Source organism: Nerophis ophidion, linkage group LG10, assembly GCF_033978795.1.
Source record: "Nerophis ophidion isolate RoL-2023_Sa linkage group LG10, RoL_Noph_v1.0, whole genome shotgun sequence".
Classification (NCBI taxonomy): Eukaryota; Metazoa; Chordata; class Actinopteri; order Syngnathiformes; family Syngnathidae; genus Nerophis; species Nerophis ophidion.
Window position 1 is genome coordinate 35,163,184 of NC_084620.1, and position 17,472 is coordinate 35,180,655.

Genomic DNA, 17,472 nt, shown 5'->3' on the forward strand with positions numbered 1-17,472 from the left:
TATGAGAAGCTGTATAAAAACACAAATGTTTGCGATCTTTTTACCGCACAATCATCTTGGGAGCTCGTTTACGCAAACAAATGTGAGGCATCTGAGGAGCTACTAATGGCTCACGCTTGTGTGGCCCACATGGGTCAAATCAATGGAACGCTCTGGCTTTCAACATCTTTCTCATGTATTGCCAAGGGTTCTCCCATGTCGTCCAATTTGCAAGTTGGGAGATTTACACACACTTTGGAATGCCTTGCACAGACTAAAATGCCTCTGTGATAGAGGGATAAGGGCGGTGAGTGTGTAAGTGCCTCCTTGATGCATCTAATATGGTGCGAAATATTTAATGTGAAACATGAAATCTTTAGGTTGTCAACAATTCATCCAACAGGGAGTTTTAACCGTTTGCTTTGTGCTAATGAACAGACTAAAATACTATAATATTTTTTAGACAGTATTACCCCGAGACTCAAAACCAGTAAAGTTGGCACCTTGTGTAATCCGTAAATAAAAACAGAATACAATGATTTGCAAATCCTTTTCAACTTACATTCAATTGAATGGACTGCAAAGACAAAATATTTAATGTTCGGACTGAGAAACATATATATATCTATTTTTTGCAAATAATCATTAACTTAGATTTTAATGGCAGCAACACATTTCAAAAAAGTTGGCACAGGGGCATTTTTACCACTGTGTTACATGGCCTTTTCTTTTAACAACACTCTGTAAACGTTTGGGAACTAAGGAGACCAATGTTTTGAAATGTGGACTTGTCAGACCACGCATCAGTCCATCTTTGATGAGCTCGGGCTCAGCGAAGCCCGTGGCGTTTCTGGGTGTTGTTGATAAATGGCTTTGGCTTTGCATAGTAGAGTTTTAACCCGAACTTACTGTACAGATTGTAGTGAGAAACTGTAGTTACTGACAGTGTTTTTTTAAGTGTTCCTGATCCCATGTGGCGATATCCTTTACACACTGATGTTGCTTTTTGATGTAGTACCGCCTGAGGGATCCAAGGTCTGCAATATCATCACTTACGTGCAGTGATTTCTCCAGATTCCCTGAACCTTTTGATGAAATGACAGACCTTGGACGGTGAAATCCCAAAATTCCTTGCAATTGTTGGTTGAGAATGTTGTTCTTAAACTATTCGACAATTTGCTCACGCGTTTGTTCACAAGGTGGTGACCCTTGCCCCATCCTTGTTTGTGAAAGACTGAGCATTTCATGGAAGCTGCTTTTATACCCAATCCTGGCACCCACCTGTTCTCAATTAGCCTGTTCACCTATGGGATGTTCCAAAGGAGTGTTTGATGAGCATTCCTCAACTTTCTCATTCTTTTTGCCACTTGTGTCAGCTTTTTTGAAACATGTTGCAGGCATCAAATTCCAAATGAGCTAATATTTGCCAAAAATAACAAGGTTTTCCAGTTCGAACTTGAAGTATCTTGTCTTTGCAGTCTATTCAACTGAATATAGGTTGACAAGGATTTGTAAATCATTGTATTCTGTTTTTATTTACTTCACTGGTTTTGGGATTTGTAAAAGAACATGAGCAAACCGTGTCAGTGGTATCTGTGGTTAATGCTGCCACTCCCCAGCCTGCAAGTTTCGGGGTGGAAAATTAATCATATGTATGAAATGTTGCGTACTTGATTCCTCACGTGTTTTGAATTTCCACAGGCAGTTTACCTACTACGCCAGCCTGCACACTCTCCAATACGTCTGGGTCCTCTGCATCACCTGGTTTTGTTGCTCGGGGGGGCTCTCTAATCGCACGCCTGACCCTGGAGGACGAGACAAACCTGTGCTTTGTGTACTCTTCATCTTGCAGACGCATAGGGACCCAGACTGCCATCCCAGCAGAGAACAACACATTGTTTTCTCTTGTCAAACCTTCTGTTCGGCCTTATTACAAGAACCGCCATGAGGTTATTATTCTCCTGGCGATGGCTTCTCCACTCAGGCTTCCAACAGCTTCAACAGCAAGCTAGAAACAAGTGAGCGTTTCATTGGTTTTAAGACCAAAAAAAATAGACACCTATATCTTTAGGCCTTATTTACATCCATCTAGGTATGAACCGAAATCAATTGACGACACATAAAATGAGGAAAATTATGCATATTTTTTTATTACCATTGCATTTATAGTTATGACAGTTTAGTAACTTCACTCAAATCAAGCCATTACAATTGCAAACATTAATATTTCAGGCATGAAAATGAGAGAAAAACTTCACTCGGCTTTCTCGCCAGCCCCGAAAAAAAACAGGCAAGAGGTAGCCCGGGGGTCAGCAACCTGCTGACATTTCACATGCCTGATATTTATTCTTCAAAGAGTAAAAAAATCATACAATTATGTAAATATTCATTTACAATGGCTGTTAAAACAATATAAAATATCCATCCATCCGTTTTCTGCATATCCGAGGTCGGGTCGCGGGGCCAGCAGCCTAAGCAGGGAAGCCCAGACTTCCCTCTCCCCAGTCGCTTCGTCCAGCTCCTCCCGGGGGATCCCGAGGCGTTCTCTGGCCAGCCGGGAGACATAGTCTTCCCAACGTGTCCTGGGTCTTCGCCGTGGCCTCCCACCTGTCCGACGTGCCCGAAACACCTCCCTATGGAGGCGTTCGAGTGGCAACCTGACCAGATGCCCGAACCACCTCATCTGGCTCCTCTCGATCTGGAGGAGCAGCGGCTTTACTTTGACTTCCTCCCGGTTGACAGAGCTTCTCACCCTATCTCTAAGGGAGAGCCCTGCCACCCGGCGGAGGAAACCCATTTCGGGCACTTGTGCCCGTGATCTTGTCCGTATCTTGATAAAACATGCTAGAGGCTGTTCACCTTGGAGACCTGCTGCGGATATGGGTACGGCCTGGCGCGGGATTCGGTTCCAAAGCCGAAACTTAAAGGAATTGACGGAAGGGCACCACCAGGAGTGGAGCCTGCGGCTTAATTTGACTCAACACAGGGAACCTTACCTGGCCCGGACACGGAAAGGATTGACAGATTGATGGCTCTTCCTTGCTTAGATTAACAGGTAAATTGAGAGCTTTGCCTTCCGGGCTCAGCTTCTTCTTCACCACAATGGATTAAACTAGCGTCCGCATTACTGAAGACGCCGCATTATTCCCTCACTCGTGAACAAGACTCCGAGGTGATTGATTGATTGATTGAAACTTTTATTAGAAGATTGTACAGTAGAGTACATATTCCGTACAATTGACCACTAAATGGTAACACCCGAATACGTTTTTCAACTTGTTTAAGTCGGGGTCCACGTTAATCAATTCATGGTAAAAAAAACATCAACCAGAGTGGGGTTTGAACCCATCAACAGTCTTAAACTACTGGTCTATCCTGGGTCTTGAACTCCTCCACTTGGGGCAAGATCTCAACATAAAATAGAAGTAGTAATTTACAGGTCAAATACCAAAGGCGCCAAAAAAAAATCAATGTCTGCAGAGTCAAAACTGGCAGAACTTTGTTTTTCCGTTCGGTAATCACATAATCAGGATGCCAATGAAACTGTTTGAATAACGGGTGATTAAACTCGATTTTGTGGAAAATCCTCCTCTTGATATTTCCACATTGCATTTTGACCACGGGTCATTCTGGGATGTACCGCGGAACCTCGATTTACAAACCACTAAACTGTACGAACGATGAACGTTTCATCCACCCCGTATGTTCCTGTAGGGCAGCCACTTTTTTCCTTGCAGCACAACCAGTGAGGACCGGCTGATTGATTTCCAGTGCCCACTGTCTATTCAATCAGCAGAGCAGTGCGGTCCTCTTAGACTTTTTAAAATATTTTCTAGTTTAGCTAGTGCAGTATGAGTCTAGAAAAGCAGTTAGCAAGAAATGCGTGGTTTGAAATTCACAAAGATTACCCGACAAAGTGGAATTATTTTTTTATTTTTTATCAACGCAACAACCAGTCTGTTAGATTTAAGAATTATTTTTTTTATTTTTAATTTTTGCAAACAGTGAGTGCACCACAGGGCTAGTGAAAATGTGTGCGTGTGTGTGTGTCTAAGCAGGAGGCTGCATAAGGAGGACAGTAAAGCTTGTTGTTGTCTTGACTTTTTGACCATGTTTTAAAATAGAAAGTCGGTCCATTGTAATGGTACAGTGGGAGAAGGAGACGGCACGGAGGCAGTGACGTCGTTGGCCTGAAATACCGTATTTTTCAGATTATAAATCGCTCCGGAGTATAAATCGCACTGACCGAAAATACATAATACAGAAGGAAAAAAACATATATAAGTTGCACTAGAGCAGGGGTCACCAACGCGGTGCCCGCGGGCACCAGGTAGCCCGTATGGACCTGATGAGTAACCCGCTGGCCTGTTCTAAAAATAGCTGAAATAGCAGCACTTACCAGTGATATATATTTATCTGTACAGTAATCTATTTATTTATATCTGCACCTTATTGTTTTTTATCCTGCACTACCATGAGCTAATGCAACAAAATGTTGTTCTTATCTGTACTGTAAAGTTCAAATTTGAATGACAATAAAAAAGGAAGTGTACATCTAAGGTCGAGATCCAGGAAGAGAGCAGTGAGTCCAGAGAGGATCCAGGGAGACGAGACACCCAGCTCGAAATTAGGGAAAGTCGACGGGTTACTGGATGACGACTCAAGACCAGACACAGTGATCACAATGGAGGGCTAACACAAACCTGCTGGTCTAAAGCCATGTCCACACCAACACGGACACTTAATAAACGCACGGTTGTGTGCTGTCATTTCCAAAACTCAATGACACCGCCTTGTTGCCTTTAAACACGCTACAAGAGGACCTACTGTGATGTATTTTTGAACTTAAATATGGGGGACGACATGGCACGGTTGGGAGAGTGGCCGTATCAGCAACCTGAGGGTTTGATCCCCACCTTCTACCGACCTCGTCACCTTGTGTCCTTGAGCAAGACACTTCACCCTTGCTCCTGATGGGTCGTGGTCAGGGCCTTGCATGGCAGCTCCCTCCATCAGTGTGTGAATGTGTGTGTGAATGGGTGAATGTGGAAATAGTGTCAAAGCGCTTTGAGTACCTTGAAGGTAGAAAAGCGCTGTACAAGTTGTAAACGTTTCCTTGCCGTGAGGGATCTCCTGAGTCCGAAAGATCTTCCGTGAGCCCAGTAGACAAGTTTGAATATAGTCTTTTTATTTTGCCACAATGGTCTGGATTGCAGTCTATTTTAGCCATGTGTCTCTTGCTCTCTCTCCAGCTCCCAACTCCCACACCGTGTCTCGTTCCGGTTGCTCCAAATAAAGGCGACAGGTGATTAGATAACAAGGACCACCTGGGCCATCTACTCACCTGTCGCTGTTTTCGAGGCCAGTCCTTGCACACCCAGTTCCGCAGCGGGCTTGCAGGCCATGCCTTCCTCCACATACCTCCACCGCCAGACATCTAAAGTCGATCAAAATAAACACAATCGGAGGGGTAATTATGGCGTGTCGCAACTGGGAGAGTGGCCGAGCCAGCAATCTGAGGGTTCCTGGTTCGATCCCCAACTTCTACTGACCTCGTCACTTCCGTTGAGTCCTTGAGCAAGACACTTCACCTTTGCTCCTGATGGGTCGTGGTTAGGGCTTTGCATGGCAGCTCCCGCCATCAGTGTGTGAACGTGTGTCAAAGGGCCAAGCCAGCAATCTGTGGGTTCCTGGTTCGATCCCCAACTTCTACTGACCTCGTCACTTATGTTGTGTCCTTGAGCAAGACACTTCACCCTTGCTCCTGATGGGTCGTGGTTAGGGCTTTGCATGGCAGCTCCCGCCATCAGTGTGTGAACGTGTGTCAAAGGGCTTTGAGTACCTTGAAGGTAGAAAAGCACTATACTACAACATGTTAAGAGAGAACATAAGCAGATATTAACAGTAAATGAACAGGTAGAATAATAATTCATTTTTTCTACCACTTGTTCTTGGACAAAATAATAGAACTGCATATGTCAGCTGCTATATTTGGAGCCTTTGTTTGCTTTCTTACTAATAAAAGACAAGTTGTCTTGTATGTTCACTATTTTTTTAAGGACAAACTTGCAATAAGAAACATGTTTAATGTACTGTAAGGTGTTTGTTAAAATATAGCCAATAATGCAATATTTTTGTGTTCACCTTTCTTTATAAAAGTACTGAAAAGTATCGAAATAATTTTGGTACTGGTACCAAAATATTGGTATAGGGACAACACTACTCGCAACATATCAAAACATATTTTCGTGCCATTTCCAAAAATGTGTAATTTAACTTAATAACATATGCAGTACTAATGACACAAAAATGGCTACCACAACCATAACCATAGAAAACACAAGTACAATAGCACAGTAGGCCCAAGCGTTCATCAAGCAAAAAATAAATAATTAATTTAACTTACCATAATAATATACGCAGGACTACATACATATAAATAACACAGAAATGGCTACCACAACAGGTGTGCGGACAAGTGGCGTGTCTTCCTAGCGTCATCACACCGGGTATTGGCAGTAGTGTATTTTATTTCTTTCAAAAATCTGACGATAAAACTTTAGGCCATTTTTAGACGGCCAAATATTTGGTGCATCACTACCACCAAAAAAAGGCATCTCAAGCATGGTCTGCACAGCTCAATCCCGCTACTAAAAGCTGGAGACTCTAATCCCCGTCGCAGTCCTCGCCGCTCTCCGTCCTTGTCATGCTCGCCACAAGGCACACTGGCTGATCTTCACTCAGGATCCCTGTTCAAAATCCGACCGTTCCTTTGCAGAGCCTGTCTGTCATGGAACGAGGCCAAATATAGACCGCCAACGATTAGAGACCAATTTATTGTGTATGTTGCAAGTTGTTTGGCCGCCAGGCGCCTTGATGTCGTTTCAGGGCCGCCGCCGACATCATAACAAGCGCTAAGACAAGTGCCGGCGGCCATGTATCTCATCCGCGCAGTCTGGCAAACATGATCCTTTGAGGAAATTTCCCAATTTCTAAAAAGGCATTCAGGATTCTGCCAGCATGGAAATGGGGCTCTGGAGGGGGAATAATGTCAGTATTCCGATTTTGACACACTTGAAGGAAAAAATCTGATCATTTTGGAGTCATTAGAGAGAGAAGCTTAAGAGGGAGATATGGCTTACACGTTTTCCATTGTTATTCAGCATTTTCAGACGAGTGGACTTTGCTGTTAGATTTAGCCAAGCTGATTGTCGGCCAGGCAGATGAGCAAAATTCTTCCGGCATTCTGTTGAATGAAAGAAATCAGCCTGAATCCTTGCATAATTTTTCATCACTTTTGGCTCGGCCGACATTCATGGCTGCCGTTTTTCTTACCCAGAGAAATGCCCATGATAGGATATTAATAAACAATTCATATTTATATCAGCCTGGAGACTTAGAAAAATGCCAATGTAGGATTTTAGAACACTTTCCAAGTCCGTCTGACCACTTTCTTAAGGTTTTTAATTAACGTTAACATTTTTCTAGATTACTGTATTTTCCTGACTATAAGGCGCACTTAAAATCTCGACAGTGGGCCTTATAACCCGGTGTGCCTAATGGTTTGGCTTACCGACCTCGAAGCAATTTTATTTGGTACATGGGGTAATGATAACTGTGACCAGTAGATGGCAGTCAAACATAAGAGATACATGTAGACTGCACTATGATGGCAATATGACTCAAGTAAACAACTCCAACATTTTATATGTTCCGGCGCTCAAACACCTATTAAAATGTTTCAGTACGACTTTGGAAAGCTACGAAGCCGCACCACTTGATGGATTGTACTGTGCTTCAACGTACGAATATAATTATGGTGTGTGTATAAGGTAAGACAAATATATTTTTCAGTATACTCCAGCTCATGAACTTACGATAAAACATGCTATTCATTTGTCAAAGTAGTATACCGTATTTTTGGGACCAAAAGGCGCACTTAAAATAATTTTTTCCCCTCAAACTCGACAGTGCGATATTACGACCCGGTGCACCTAATGTACGGAATGATTCTGGTTTTGCTTACCGACCTCGAAGCAATTTTATTAGGTACATGGTGTAATAGCAAGTGTGACCAGTAGATGGCAGTCAAACATAAGAGATATGTGTAGACTGGACTATGATGGCAATATGACTCAACTAAACAACACTTTATACAACATTTAATATGTTCCATTTAAAATATAGAACATTACACACGGTGCCCAAAAATCTTTTAAAATGTTTTAGTACGGCTTTAGTAAGCTATTAAGCCGCAGCGCTTGTTGGATTGTACTGTGCTTCAACATAGGAGTATTTTTATGGTGTGTGTATAAGGTAAGACATTATTGTCTGGCGTTTCGTTTCGCAATATCATGCAAAAACAACTGTTCTTACCTTCCGCTACCTGCTGATCTGTATTTGGGATCTACGTAAATCCTAAACAAACTAAATCAATAGCTTCTTCTTTTTCTCTATCTTCTTGTTATGGGGCATTAATTCTCCCCTCTTTTCATTTCAAATATATAGTAGTGTAAAATTATTACTTATATCTGTTAATAAACTCGCCATGAAAGCGCTAAAACATACCGGTGTAGAGAGTAGACATTATTCACCCAAGGAACTTTAGTTATTAGAGCGTTCTGGTCTGACGGTTTTTCACGGGACACATTTCTGGCAGATTGATTGATTGATTGATTGATTGATTGATTGAAACTTTTATTAGTAGATTGCACAGTTCAGTACATAATCCGTACAATTGACCACTAAATGTTAACAGGATAAGGCCCGCGAACAGGTTTCGCCAGCCCGCAGGATGAGTTTGTTAAATGTATAAAAAGTAACCTACATTTTATGAGCGAAATAAACTGCTGTTCTATATGTGTCCGCTGGATGTCCCAATAGTAATATTTTGTATCTTTGTGGCTGATGCTATATATGTACAAAATAAACCACATGTTGTTAGTACATCAAACTACGTAAATGACATGCTGTAATTTGTTTTTTATATAATTTTTATATGAAAATGAACACCAATGAGTTGACTGATGAGCATTATCACATAATTTAGTCAAAACTATTAACCGCATCATGTAAGTGTACAAAAACAACAACATTATGAGTTGCACGATTTCAAAATGTGCTTGTTTTATTTTCAAACAAAGAAAATAATATGAAGTTGTCTTTATTTTTAAGTTATCGTGCTGTGATTTTACCAGTCCGGCCCACTTGGGAGTAGATTTTTCTCCATGTGGCTCCCGATCTAAAATGAGTTTGACACCCTTGCCATAGACTCAATGGATCTTGGACAATGAGTAAAATCTAACAAATTTTACATAAAAATTATTAGTCGAAGACAGCCTTTATCTGGGCTAACCCGATTTGGATGCAGCCTCGATGCAAAAATGACTCCAATATAAATCTTATAGGTGCCTATGTTAGGTATTATTTCTCCCAACTATTTTGTTCAAATGGTGCTAGCACTGATCTCTTACATGCATAACTATTGTATATTTTTTCTCTCAACAATCCCAACTTTGTTTGTCCTGCAGCTATCTGAGACGGAGGCAAGTATCAAAGGCAACCATGTGGCCCTGAGAAAAACCTTTTCTCACGCAACAACAGTTCTCTTTATGCTCGGCTGGAGTCTTGACATGACCGAGGTATTATGAGGGTTATGCAGTTGCGCATGCAGCGGAGTCGTGGCGGCTTTTACCTTATGTTGACCTCGAACGCACCGTCAAACTCAAGTAAATGTTAGAACTTCTAGCCTTTTTTTCTCATTGGTAATATCAACTACTTTTTTTTTTTTTTAATGACTAAAACTTTTTTTTTTCTTCGCAGAAAAGGTAAAAGCGGCGGCAGAACGAGAGAAATTAATCGAGAGCAGAAGCGAACACACCTGAATGGATGCTATCAAAACGCTGCCATATTGCTTTGGGCTTGAAAAGAGGACAAGGAAGTGAACATCTGCGTGGTTTCCATCCGATGTCATTTCCTTTAAAAATGCACATTTTCATTTTCCTCTGGAGGAAGATCCAAACCTGTCCAATGTGATTTGTTGATGTGTTCATTTCAGGCTTTCGCAGCTCATCGGAGATGGTTGCAAAACATCGATAATATCGTAGCGCATGGAGTAAGCTTGTTAGCACCTATAATTAAGACTGAAACAATGAGGTGCAATCCCAGATATATAGATGCCATACAATAACAAATTACACATGGCACATGCTGGCTTTTTAACAACTTCTAATCCGTTTTTTTCATAACTTTAGGACACATTACATTGCTTTAATTGTACATAATGTACCCTAAATAGTCCATCCATCCATCCATCCATCCTTTTCCGCTTATCCGAGGTCGGGTCGCGGGGGCAGCAGCCTAAGCAGGGAAGCCCAGACTTCCCTCTCCCCAGCCACTTTGTCCAGCTCTTCACGGGGGATCCTGGGGCATTCCCAGGCCAGCCGGGAGACATAGTCTTCCCAACTTGTCCTGTGTCGTGCCGTGTTCCGCACCTCCATTGTCGAGGTGGCTGATTGGAGCTGTGGCCGCAAGGTAGTTAGTGCCTGTCGTGGCGGTAATCCTAGAACCCGTTGGTTGACAACGGCGATGAGGGATGCCGTCAAGCTGAAAAAAGAGTCCCCTCTTGTTTTTTTTGCTCGTGGGACTCCGGAGGCGGAGGACAGGTACCAACAGGCCAAGCGGTGAGCGGCTTCAGCGGTCGCGGAGGCAAAAACTCGGACATGGGAGGAGTTCGGAGAAGCCATGGAAAACAACTTCTGGACGTCTCCGAAGCGATTCTAGACCACCATCCCTAAATAGTTATATTTGTTGTATCTATATCAACTAAGTCGCCGGTCTTGTTCAGTTTCAGTTTATTTCGAATGTGTGTACAACACGATGTAATGCATCTGTCATGATCTGTGGGCCGGATCATGTTTTTGTTTTTCTGTTAGTTTTGGACTCCTTTTGTTCCTGTTTGTGACACCTCCGAGTTTGGTTTGGTTGCCGTGGACACACTTGAAGGGGGAGAAGCCAGTGGCTGAGGAGTTATGGGCGTATTCAACCCAGACCAGGTGGGAACTCCACATTGTTGGGTTTCTGGGAGTACATTGTGGCGTGTCCGGTCTGCGCTCGCAATAAAACATCCACCGGATAACGTGTCTGACTTCTACAGCCTCTGCCCATCCACACCAGAGCGTGGTCAAACATCTCTATGGACTTTGTCACGGGCCTCCCGGTCTCAAGAGGTAACACCACGGTGCTCACCGTGGTCGACCGGTTCTCCAAGATGACACATCTTATTGCCTTGCCAAAGTTACCCACAGCCAAAGAGACTGCTCAGATATTGATGCAGCATGTTTTTAGAATTCATGGATTTCCCACAGACATTGTATCAGACCGGGGGCCCCAATTCATCTCACGGTTCTGGAGGGAGTTCTGCAAACTCATCGGAGCTACAGCCAGCCTGACATCAGGATACCACCCGGAGGCAAACGGCCAGACCGAGTGCCTCAACCAACAATTGGAAATCGGCCTCCAATGCCTCGTGTCCCACCTGGTCTGGGTGGAATACGCCCATAAGTCCTTGCCCACCTCTGCCACTGGCTTTTCCCCCTTCAAGCATGTCCATGGCAACCAAACCAAACTCAGAGGTGTCTCAAACAGGAACTAAAGGAGTCCAAAACTAACAGAAAATACAAAAACATGATCCGGACCATGGATCATGACAGCATCACATATTTCCAGTCGTTTCATTACAGCACGTCAGGAGTAGGAAGAAGCAGAGCTTATTTAAACTTAACACTTTTCATATGATAGCAATTTTATCCAATTTAAGTGTTCTCTGTAACAGAACAGTGAACAAACAAATAATAATAAATAAATGTGCTGAACACTTGTATTACTTTTACTCTTAATATATTTCTAATTATTTTCTTTCATCTTCCCTGCAAGTGTGGAACAAATGGAAAGGTAAGAACTCTAACTTTAATTTAATTTAATTTTACTTTAACTTTAATTTATTCAGGTGTACTGGAATGGAGGCTACGCCGGATAGTCGAACCTCAGATTCAGGAGGAACAGTGTGGTTTTCGTCCTGGTCGTGGAACTGTGGACCAGCTATATTCAATTGGCAGGGTCCTTGAGGGTGCATGGGAGTTTGCCCAACCAGTCTACATGTGCTTTGTTGTCTTGGAGAAGGCATTCGACCGTGTCCCTCGGGAAGTCACGTGGGGAGTGCTCAGAGAGTATGGGGCATCGGACTGTCTGATTGTGGCGGTTCGCTCCCTGTACGATCAGTGTTAGAGCTTGGTCCGCTATGCCGGCAGTAAGTCGGACCCTTTTTTAGTGACGGTTGGACTCCGCCAAGGGTGCCCTTTGTCATAACTTTTATGGACATAATTTCTAGGCACAGTCAGGGCGTTGAGGGGATCCGGTTTGGTGGCTGCAGGATTATGTCTCTGCTTTTTGCAGATGATATGGTCCTGATTGCTTCAACTGGCCAGGATCTTCAGATCTCACTGGATCGGTTCGCAGCCGAGTGTGAAGCGACTGGGATGGGAATCAGCACCTCCAAGTCCGAGTCCATGGTTCTCGCCCGTAAAAGGGTGGAGTGCCATCTCCAAGTTGGGGAGTAGACCCTGCCCCAAGTGGAGGAGTTCAAGTACCTAGGAGTCTTGTTCACGAGTGAGGGAAGAGTGGATCGTGAGATCGACAGGCGGATCGGTGCGGCGTCTTCAGTAATGCCGCCCCTGTATCGATCCATTGTGGTGAAGAAAGAGCTGAGCCGGAAGGCAAAGCTCTCAATGTATCGGTCGATCTACATTCCCATCCTCACCTATGGTCATGAGCTTTGGCCGAAAGGAGTTTCCTCCGCTGGGTCGCGGGGCTCTCCCTTAGAGATAGGGTGAGAAGCTCTGCCATCGGGGGGGAGCTCAAAGTAAAGCCACTGCTCCTCCACATCGAGAGGAGCCAGATGAGGTGGTTCAGGCATCTGGTCAGGATGCCACCCAAACGCCTCCCTCGGGAGGTGTTTCGGGCATGTCCGACTGGTAGGAGGCAATGGGGAAGACCCAGGACACGTTGGGAAGACTATGTCTCCCGGCTGGCCTGGGAATGCCTCGGGATCCCCCGGGAAGAGCTGGATGAAGGGGCTGGGCAGAAGGAAGTATGGGCTTCCCTGCCTAGGCTGCTGCCCCCGCAACCGACCTCGGGTAAGCGGAAGAAGATGGATGGATTACCTTTTAATTTATACAGTGCCACCACAGTGCTCCTTCCGTGCATATCTCATCCATGTTGAATCTTTTTTTTATCGCCCGACTAAAGCAAGTCTACACCCCACTCCCTTTTTGCCCCAGACAAGGTTATTACTGTTCCACTTCATTCACATTAACCTGTGTTGTTGTGCAGTCGACTCGGCGTGGAATGGTTCTCGCCCGGAAAAGGGTGGAGTGCCATCTCCAAGTTGGGGAGTAGACCCTGCCCCAAGTGGAGGAGTTCAAGTACCTAGGAGTCTTGTTCACGAGTGAGGGAAGAGTGGATCGTGAGATCGACAGGCGGATCGGTGCGGCGTCTTCAGTGATGCCGCCCCTGTATCGATCCGTTGTGGTGAAGAAAGAGCTGAGCCGGAAGGCAAAGCTCTCAATGTACGGTCGATCTAGATTCCCATCCTCACCTATGGTCATGGACTTTGGTTTATAACGGAAAGGACAAGATCACGGGTACAAGCGGCCGAAAGGAGTTTCCTCCGCTGGGTCGCGGGGCTCTCCCTTAGAGATAGGGTGAGAAGCTCTGCCATCGGGGGGGAGCTCAAAGTAAAGCCACTGCTCCTCCACATCGAGAGGAGCCAGATGAGGTGGTTCAGGCATCTGGTCAGCATGCCACTCAAACGCCTCCCTCGGGAGGTGTTTCGGGCACGTCCGACCGGTAGGAGGCCATGGGGAAGACCCAGGACAAGTTGGGAAGACTATGTCTCCCGGCTGGCCTGGGAATGCCTCGGGATCCCCCGGGAAGAGCTGGATGAAGGGGCTGGGGAGAAGGAAGTATGGGCTTCCCTGCCTAGGCTGCTGCCCCTGCAACCGACCTCGGGTAAGCGGAAGAAGATGGATGGATGGATGGATTACCTTTTAATTTATACAGTGTCACCACACTGCTCCTTCCGTGCATATCTCATCCATGTTGAATCTTTTTTTTATCGCCCGACTAAAGCAAGTCTACACCCCACTCCCTTTTTGCCCCAGACAAGGTTATTACTGTTCCACTTCATTCACATTAACCTGTGTTGTTGTGCAGTCGACTCGGCGTGGAATCACTGCTCCCCTGGTCAGTGGTCATGGGACATCAATAGAGCGGTTCAATTTGATGCTACATTGGTGATACTACATACAGGCTAAGTTACCCTAAAACAGGGGTCGGCAACCCAAAATGTTGATAGAGCCATATTGTCACACTCGGGGCGCATGGTGATGCGCGTTTTTGTTCTCCCCAAGGATGCAAAGGACACTCCGGACGAAAACGTTAAAGGTAGGACAATTTAATAAATAATACACAGTACAAGCAGACAGAAACAAACAAAAGAACAACGTGCCGAACGCACGGGAAGCTAAGGCTAACACTTAGCAAGGAGTCTAGAAACAAAAAGACAGCGTACCGAACGCACGGGAAGCTAAGGCTATTACTTAGCACAGAGACTGGAATCAGAAACATAAACGTGACTGTAGCTTACCGCAAACAATGGACCTAGACCGACTGACGGGAAAAGGCAGGCTAAATAATGACAGAAATGACAAAACAGGTGCACGTCAGGAACAAGCGGCAGGTGAAAACAATGAGTAACCATGGAAACAAACAGAGATGAGCACAAACCGGAACAAAAGGAGTTCAAAGCTAACAGAAAATAATACAAAAACGTCTCAAAACCTAAACATAATATGATCCGGGCAGCGGATGATAACACATATAGGACCAAAAATGCAACAAAAAAAATAAAATGAAAATAAAATATTTGGAGCCGCAACCAATAACATGTCTTATATAAGTGTTATAATGAAGACAACACATGATGTAAGTTTCTACATTAACTATATTAGTCTACTATCAAAATGAGTTTAAAGGTCTTATATAAGTGTTAAAATGAAGGCAACACTTGATTTAAGTGTTCATATTAGCTATATTAGCTTACTATCAAAATTAGTTTAAAAGTCTTATATAAGTGTTATAATGAAGAGAACACATGATGTTAAGTGTCTATATTAGCTATATTGGCCTATTATCAAAATGAGTTTAAAAGTCTTATATAAGTGTTATAATGAAGACTGCACGCGATGTAAGTGTATATATTAGCTATATTAGCATACTATCAAAATTTGTTTAAAAGTCGCATATAAATAAGTGTTATAATGAAGACAACATATGATGTAAGTGTCTACATTAGCTTTATTAGCCTACTATCAAAATGAGTTTAAAGGTCTTATATAGGTGTTATAATGAAGGCAACACATGGTGTAAGTGTACACATTTTAGCTATATTAGCCTACTATCACAATTAGTTTAAGTCTTATATAAGTGTTGTAATGAAGACAACACATGATGTAGGTGTTTATATTAGCCTACTATCAAAACTAGTTTAAAAGTATTCTATAAATAAGTGTTGTAGTGAAGACAACACATGATTAAGTTTCCATATTAGCTATATTTACCTACTATCAAATAAGTTTAAAAGTCTTAGAAAATGTTATGATGAAGGCAACACATTAGGTAAGTGTCTATATTAGCTATAATAGTCTACTATCAAAGGTTGACGCACATTTTCCATGACATAAATGTTTTATTTTTATTCTACACATTTTTGCATCATTGGAAATCGTTAGTAAAACGGAAGCTTCTCAGAAGATGAGATAACTTCTTGAAATGATTGGCTCCGTATGGCCAAAAGTGTAGATATGTTTGTCCATGTTTAAGGAAACAGCAGCCTGGGTAACATTTGCTGTAGTCTGAAACAACACGAAACACCAACAACTATCAGAAATGCCGCCAATATTACATACAGATAATGTAGGTAAATTAAATACTCAAAGGACATAAGTTCATTCATCCATCAATCCATCTTCTTCTGCTTATCCGAGGTCGGATCGTGGGGGCAGCAGCCTAAACAGGGAAGTCCAGACTTTCTTCTCCCCAGCCACTTCGTCCAGCTCTTCCCGGGGATCCCGAGGCGTTCCCAGGCCAGACGTGAGACATAGTCTTCCCAACGTGTCCTGGGTCTTGCCCGTGGCCTCCTACCAGTCTGACGTGCCCTAAACACCTCCCTAGGGAGGCGTTCGGGTGGCATCCTGATCAGATGCCCGAACCACCTCATCTGGCTCCTCTCAATGTGGAGGAGCAGTGGCTTTACTTTGAGCTCCTCCCAGATGGCAGAGCTTCTCACCTTATCTCTAAGGGAGAGCCCCGCCACCCGGCGGAGGAAACTCATTTTGGCTGCTTGTACCCGTGATCTTGTCCTTTCGGTTGTAACCCAATTCTCATGACCATAGGTGAGGATGGGAACGTATATTGACCGGTAAATTGAGAGCTTTGAGAGGACATAAGTAAAGGAAATTAAATGAGCTCAAATATATCTACAAACGAGACATTATGATGCAATATTTCAGCGTGTTAGCATCGATTAGCTTGCAATCGTGGATGGACCAAATATGCCTTGTCAGCACTCTAGCAAATCAACTAAGCTCACCTTTGTGCATTCACACACAGTATAAAACATTTGGTGGAAAAAATGAGACAAAGAAAGAGTGGCATGAAACACTTCTTTCTGTGGCAGTATCGGAGAAAGTTATACATGTAAACGCACTAGGGTGAGTTCAAGGATTGCTGAAATTTGTCGGACAAAACGTTGCTTGCCAAATACTCTCATCGGTGAAGAACGTTTAATACAAACTGTGGGATGTCTAACAATTACGAAGGTTTGTGTCATATTTGTTCTCCTACAGAACAAAAATGAAAGAGGTCCAGGGAGCCATAAAAGATGTAGAAGTGACACATGCACTTTTTTCATGTACTAATAAGAGTACTTGAAACTCAATCAATACTGAGTATGAGTATTTATATACAGTATCAGTCCCATAGAATTGATGCTCATATTCCAAGACTGAAGCCTTAACTGCATAACAGTGTGGTACGCCAGCTGCACTGAAGCTGACAAACATGTGATTCCCTGAAAGATTTACACAACCACCGTTGCCTCAAAAAAGCAAAAAGCATCACCAAAGACAGCACACACTCTGGCTTCCACCTGTTCGACCGGCAACCATCGGGCAGGCGCTACAGGTGCATCAGAGCCAGAACAAACAGGCTCAGAAACAGCTTCTTTCCCAGAGCTGTCACCATGTTGAACTCTAATTTATAATAATAATTCACCCCTATAAAATATCCTACCCTAACACCCTACTGTGCAATACGTCCGACACTGATTGTTTTGTATTACTTCTGTACTCTTGTCTTGTTCGTATATTGTACAGT